Consider the following 7500-nt stretch of genomic DNA (forward strand, 5'->3'; position numbering starts at 1 on the left):
ATAAATAAAAAAGTGATGATTATACGAACAAAGTTACAGTCACGAAGGAAAATTAGCATATCCTGTGTTTAAATTTTTCTTCGTGGCAGTAACTTTGTTTATACACACACACACACGCGCACACACACGATATATATATATATAGTATATATATATATATATATTATATATATATATATATATATATATATATATGTGTGTGTGTGTGTGTGTGTGTGGTGTGTGTGTGTGTGTGTGTGTGTGTGTGTGTGTGTGTGTGTGTGTGTGTGTGTGAATACCACAGATAAATGATAGCAGAAGTCCGTACCGAGAGCTTTCGTCTTTTATTGAAGCATTGTCGAGGTACAAATGAAATATAGTAGGAAAGAAGGTTGCAAGTAAACGCAAAGATCAAGAATACCAGATGGTTAATTGTCAAAAGGGCAAAAATCAAAGATAATCCAGGATGAGCCAAGATCACGCGGTCACAAACTAAAACCATACATTTAGACATAAGAGAAACGGAGGCTTAACCATATAAAGTCCAAAAACATGTATGAAACTGAATATATTAAATTTGTAGCATATTTTTATCTACAACTTTTTCAATTATGAAGGCATCGAGTTTAAACAAATCAACACTTAAATTTATAAACTTCCGAGTTTTGACTTGATAAACCAAGATTCAATATATATATATATATATATATATATATATATATATATATATATATATATATATATATATATCTATATATATATAATACAGAGAGAGAGAGAGAGAGAGAGAGAGAGAGAGAGAGAGAGAGAGAGAGAGAGAGAGTGTGTGCGTGTATTACATGATACTTATCATAATGATGTACGTGTTTATATTTCTGTAATTAGAAGACATTTCACAAACACAAGTACTAGGTTATCAAAATGAATATTATTAATACTGTTTTCTTCACTCTCTTTTCAATGATCTAAAGCAATTTATTTTTCGCAAAGAATGTATATATGTACATCCAAACTCGTTTTAGTTAGCTAACTGGATGCAAACTGACGATATATTAAAACTTGGTTTAAAAGAGTAATCTTACTTAAATAGTTGTTTCTCATCTGTTGCCTTCATGTCCTCTAAACCTTTCAAAAGCTGAGAATGATAATTCAAATAAACATAACGGGAAGAATAGCCTCCATAAAGTTAGGAAAATTTTCTTTTGCATCAGTCAAAAAGTGCATTTAAAGGCATTCTGTCAATGAAGCAATCTGAACCAAGATGAAAGAATGAACAAACTAAATGACTATAACATCCTTCATGTGCACCAGCAAAGCTAGGACACTTTACAAATAAGTTCAATTTATTGTGGGAAAAATCAATGTAGAAAACAGACGCTGCCAAGTTCTCTTCCACCATCTATTAAAATCATTAGCAAGATCATCTTGCACAGTTGCTCAGAAATATTTAATTATCTTTTAACATTACAACTAAATTCTAAACCGGCATTTGTTTAAACTATGGAAAGTGTCACAGAAAACATAAAGTCAGCAATTACGAAAAATCAAGGAATGAATAAACAGTAAACAGAGCAAATGGTCAATAACCTGAAATTATGAGGAGATTTCCTTGTCCACAAAAGGCCAAGGGAGCTGGATTATAAGATTTAGCTCCAACCGCGAAGAATTCCCGAGGATAACGTTCCCAGTTGTTTGTGTGCATGAGTTTTAAGTACAGCGTATAATGCTCTATGAAACTCTCAAGCATGGCCCATGAAACTCTCAGCCAAGGCCCGGTGGTGCCCTGTGTTGTTGGCAAATATAGTGATGACAGACGCATGACCATGGCTAACTTTACCCTTAAATAAAACAAAAACTAATGAGGCTAGAGGGCTGTAATTTGGCATGTTTAAGATTGGAGGGTGGATGATCAACAAATCAATTTGCAGCCCTCTAGCCACGGTAGTTTTTAAGATCTGTGGCCGAACAGAAAAAGTGAGGACGGACAGACAGTTAGCCATCTCAATAGATTTCTCTTACAGAAAACTAGAAAGTACAATGAAAGTGAACGCATAATCCGTGCAAGATTTATAGCTTCCAAGTCAGCGTCTAACGAACTGAGAAGGACAGAACTTTAAAGTGCACGAGATGACGCTAATAAATGGTCGCTCCAATACCTATCTAGAGGAGTCGCTTCACCGGTTCAAAAAGCGCCCAGTGAGGTGAAAGGAAAAGAAATTGGCAAGTAAAGGCAGTTCTAATTATCTCAATTCTTCTCAAACTAGTCCTTTAATCCTCGTATCCCCCTCTGTAATAATTTTTGTGAGGGCGCCTAACCCTTTCTTTCAAAGGGGGCAAAGGTGGATGTAAATCTTCTCGGAAGAGGAAAATTAACTTCTGCTATACAAAATACGGAATCATCTTTCCTTTCAACGTTTTTTTTTTCATAAAATGGAATTCATCTAATCATTTGACGATTTATAATAAATTTGACGGAACTGTAAATACAGTTGAGCTATTCAGTTACTGAGTCAAAAGGACGTTGAGAGAGAGAAGAGAGAGAGAGAGAGAGAGAGAGAGAGAGAGAGACTTTGTAAATGGTCATTTCATTGCATCTCTAACTTTTAGTAAGACAACAGGTATTTCTAACAATTATTATAAAAATAGTTATCAAAAACTATATAACAATGAGCAAATCTTGTAGCGTTGATAGGAAACGTTATACATAAAGAAAAAATTAAACCAAAAATATCTGGACAAAACTGAAGTGCTGACAAATCGCACAACCAATCACAGCTATATTTGTACATTTCAAAGATTAATCTAGAAAGCAATCAAGTTATCCGACAGAGAGAAAAAAAGAAGTTTTATGGCACAAGGGAGGTTACACTGGCGACTGTAGGCAATGAGTGCTCACTCTCTGTGTAAAATATTAAATATATATTATATATATATATATATATATATATATATATATATAATTATATATATATATATACATATATATGTGTGTGTGTGTGTATATATAGATGTATATATATATATATATATATATATTATATATATATAATTAAATTGTATTATGATTTCCGTTGAGGTCAAATAGTTTTTTTTTATAACTCGCATATCCTTGAGGTCAACAATTCTTTCCCCACTAGACATCACACTTTTTCTCCATTGCTCTCGTGCTCTGTGAAGACCTTTGAATGGAAAAAACTCCTTCAAAGATATGTTGTATACCATAATGATATCTATTGGATCATTTAGCATAACATTAGAACTAGCATGGGATGGATGGATGGATATATGAGATTTAGGGCTAAGGCCTTGGACTAGGACCCATAGGGAGAACTAGCATGGGAGCATGGTTATCTTCCAATTTCTCAGTTATTCAAATTTCTCAGTTACTTACTTCTCTGAATAGGTTTGATTTTAATGTACCAAATTGGCAAAGACCCGGAAGTTGCCGCCTCAGATTGCATGATTCTTTACAAAGTCTGAGTAGGGAAAATGTAACTATAGGAAGTATACTGACAAAACACAATAAGTAAACTAAATTTGGGACCGTAAACTCAAGAATGAAAGTATAGCATTAAACAATTTTTTTTACAAAAATGCTGAATTGTAAATTTGGTGATTGATGAGCATACAAATAAAATCAACACTTGCATATAAATTGTAAGAACCAAAATCAGGAAAAAAGGTAAGAATATTCATGATATACTCTACAGTTAATGCAAACGTTATTGCCAATTCAATCCATCAACTTCATAGGGGAAAAAACATTAGCTGGCGAATGCGGTTCATTATTGTGATTGTTTGGACTGATATTTTTTATTACTTACATAATAATGATTGCTTTTGCAAACGATCTCATACAACAGAACAGACAGATAATTATCTATACGCAATTATTCTTTCAACAAATAGTCTGAGGATGGAGGTCTACAAAGAAAAAGACACATGTCACTGACACATTCGTCATTACGTGGTGTATCAAGAAACCTGATAATGAAAAATCTTTCACAACCACTGCAGCTTTACTAGTCGACATATTTTTCTTGAATGTGTTGGAACCATATCATCATCTACGATGGTAACTCTGAAAGAGAATATGAATTGGTTCCTTCTACTTCGTTAAATTCTTTAGTGCCAGTCTCTAGTAAGGACTTGAGGCAATTTGTTTGCACCAACTTTAAGGGGTTTCCCCTACCAGGGGATGGCTCCAAAGAAGAAAGAACTAGGCACTAGTCACTGCCTCACTCACACGTGAACTGTTTTTCTACTTCTTCTTCCATCGCCTTTCATCTTCAAAAGCATTTCTTAGTAATGCGACTGTGACCAATGAATCTGAGCCAGTTTCAATACCTCGAAGAGTAGTTCAGTCATCACCACCCAGCTCCGACCCACCCCAGTCCTCTGACGCCACTACAGTTGGATGGTTAAGGAATCTAGCTTTTGGCATTCGACCATCATTATTCACCACAATGGCCTTTGATCACGGTGGAGCTCCACTTACCTCTCTGTAGCCTTCAAAAATGACAAAACGTAACATCTCATTTGAATCTGTGCAAAATTGTTTTATAATAGTTAATCATTAACAGATAGGTAACAATTAACCTCACTCCATATACAGCCACGATCTTACACTTCTTTAATCCACCAAAGAAATCTTTAAGACTCACTCATAGCCTATAATTTGTTGTCCCTAGGTATTAACCCAGTTGAGTGTATAAACAAATCAGTAATCAACCTCTTTTCCTTACGTGCATCTACTTGCATTTGCAATTATAGCGTTGTCAATTTCAAACTTGATTCACTCATGGTGAAACATCCTCTGCCTTTTCAATAACTTTCTTGAGACAAACTGCACCATCATCCTCCCCTTCCATGACGTGGCAATCCAGTTCATGTCTTTTTATATGGACTGCAATTTTCTCCAAATCACAAACACATTCGCAGGGACAATAAACATTCCCAGATTTTATAATCCATCATCTTTACAAATTGGGTTATTCTAACTTCATGAGACATTCGAACGAGTTTCCTCACAAAATAAATTCTTTGGTTCCTCACCTTCCTTCCGTTCTTTCCTTCCACCTAGTTTCTCTCTCTCTCTCTCTCTCTCTCTCTCTCTCTCTCTCTCTCTCTCTCTCTCTCTCTCTTCAAGAGCCAATTTGTGAAAATTTACAAGTAGTTGTAATGTTTTATATATATCAAATAAAATCTCAAAAATTATTCAACATTCCTAATCATACTTTCCATTATCTATGCCAAACATCAACATAATGGGAAATGGTGAAATAATCCGTAACGGTAAGAAAATACGAGGAATACACCAAACCTTTATAAAGATGGACGCGAAACATTCCATTAAAGGACTTTCTTTCAGGTTCACGAAAGATCATATGCAAAGATATTTCACATGGATAAAACCTACAAAACTCATTTATTATATAAACGGATTTGCGTAAAATAATAAACATAAAACCAAAATACTAGGGAAAGAAAGTTGTGTGAAGCAGGAAGCTGAATGAGTGCCAACAAACTTGGGAGTAATGATAACGAAGGCTCTGGAACAAGGGGACCAAGATGTGAAGTGAGGAAGGTGAGCGGGGTTACAAAGGAAGCAGCGCTGGGTACGGGAAATCGGGGACGAGCGTCCTAAAGGGGGGAAACGAGGCGACTGAATCGAGCCTACCAAGATTGAGACTAAAACCAGACGATCCGGAAAATGAAGCAACACAAGAGGACAAGACTGAAATGTTATCCTGTAAAAGATATGAACTTAAAGACCTAAGAGGTGGTTGGGCTTTTTAATCTGTGACCAAGATAAATTAGTCAAATAGGTAACCTTGAGATTTTTTTTATATACTAAAAGGTAATAACTCAGGAAACGAAAACATTTTTGTAAGAAATCCTTTAAAACTTTCGTACTCAAAAAGTATAGTACATAGAAAACATTGATACTAAAATAACGTGTGATGCAAATAATAATTATTCCGATCAATAGAAGAAACTAGGAACAGAGAAGGGAGAAAAATAAACAAAAAGGGAAAAATCAAGTGTTTGTGAAACAACATACCAGACCGAAGCAAATTCCTGTCTGACCAATAGAGTCTGACCTTCACCTCAGTCTGCACACTTGCTCCATTGGGGGAATGTAGTACACGGCAAAGATGAATTCTGTACGCCGTCCATTCACTAAGATTAAGCAAATTATAAATGCTTGAACTTGACCTTTAACCTCTAAGTATGACATTTAACTGACTTTGTATACTGGCTTCATCAGCAGAGTTTATTACCAAATACATAGTCTCGTCTTCTACGAAATTAAAATTACAATGTTTTCAGAGAGTTTAACCTTAATGAACAGACAAGCATAAGAGGGCTGGACAGACAAATTGCTAATTAGATGCTTCGGAGCGCAAAACAACGGTCATGAAAACAAAATAAAATTAAAAATCAGCTTGATTTCACACTTGGTTCTCCTTTCTTAAAGATCCTTTCGGTTATTGGCTTCTCTAAAGGTGCGTTTAGATTGGAGATTAAACTCTCCCGAGAGACGGCTACTCTCGCGCGACTTTCTCTACAGCGTGTTTACACTACCAGCAAGTTTTTCTCTCCGAGAGCTGTGAGGGAGTGTCGCGAGAGAAAGTGTCCGAGAGTCGGGTAAGATTTCTCGCGCATCTATTTACACTGGAGCCAGTGCCAATCGACAACTAGCGAGGGATGAGAGAACATGTCTCAAAAGTGCCGTGCTGCTGCTGCATTAATAATTATGAACGAAGTGAAAAAGAAAAGGAAAAGAAGTATGTGGGTCCAAAAATGGATAAGCAGAAGGGGAGAAGATGGAGCACATGCAAAATTATTAAGATAATTGTTTGAGGAAGATACATCGAGCTATAAGAACTTCGTATGTATGAGCCTTGAAGTCAAGTTTTTTTTTTTTTTTTTTTTTTTTTACGGAAAAGTCAGCTTTAAGCGCAGCCCCCTGGAGTATCTATAAGGAGAAGAGGCACTTGACAACTGATAGCCCTCCAAGGCTGCACTTGATGAAATGAGCTTTCTAGGGCTTTTTGAAGAGTCCGCATTCATTTCTCATTATCTCCTATGTTGCACCGAAATGCATCGTGTTCTTACCTGAATATTACATATTATATGTAGTACTGAAGATTACATGTCATTAAGTATATACTTATAAAGAAAGTAAATTTTTTTTTTTTTTGCTTACATTTGAAGGATAAAGTGCAAAAATTTATGTTTTTACCAAAAGCAGTACAAACAACTGACTGGAAGTGCTTGAGTCTAAAATGTCCGGTATAAGCAAGAAAATTTCAGCCCGAGGACCAAAGACAAAGAATGACTAAAAAGAAAGAAATAAATAACGGAATGCAGCGATGACAAAGAGCCGCCGAAAAAAAAATCCTACACTTGAAAAGAAGGAAAAATAAACAAGGGAAAGAAAAGAAAAATTGCTTCATCCTGCACTCATGTTCTCTCGCGAGAGTTAACGAAAACTTTCACAGATCTGAATATTCT

This window comes from Macrobrachium nipponense, chromosome 3 (genome assembly GCF_015104395.2).
Source record: "Macrobrachium nipponense isolate FS-2020 chromosome 3, ASM1510439v2, whole genome shotgun sequence".
In the NCBI taxonomy this organism is placed as follows: domain Eukaryota; kingdom Metazoa; phylum Arthropoda; class Malacostraca; order Decapoda; family Palaemonidae; genus Macrobrachium; species Macrobrachium nipponense.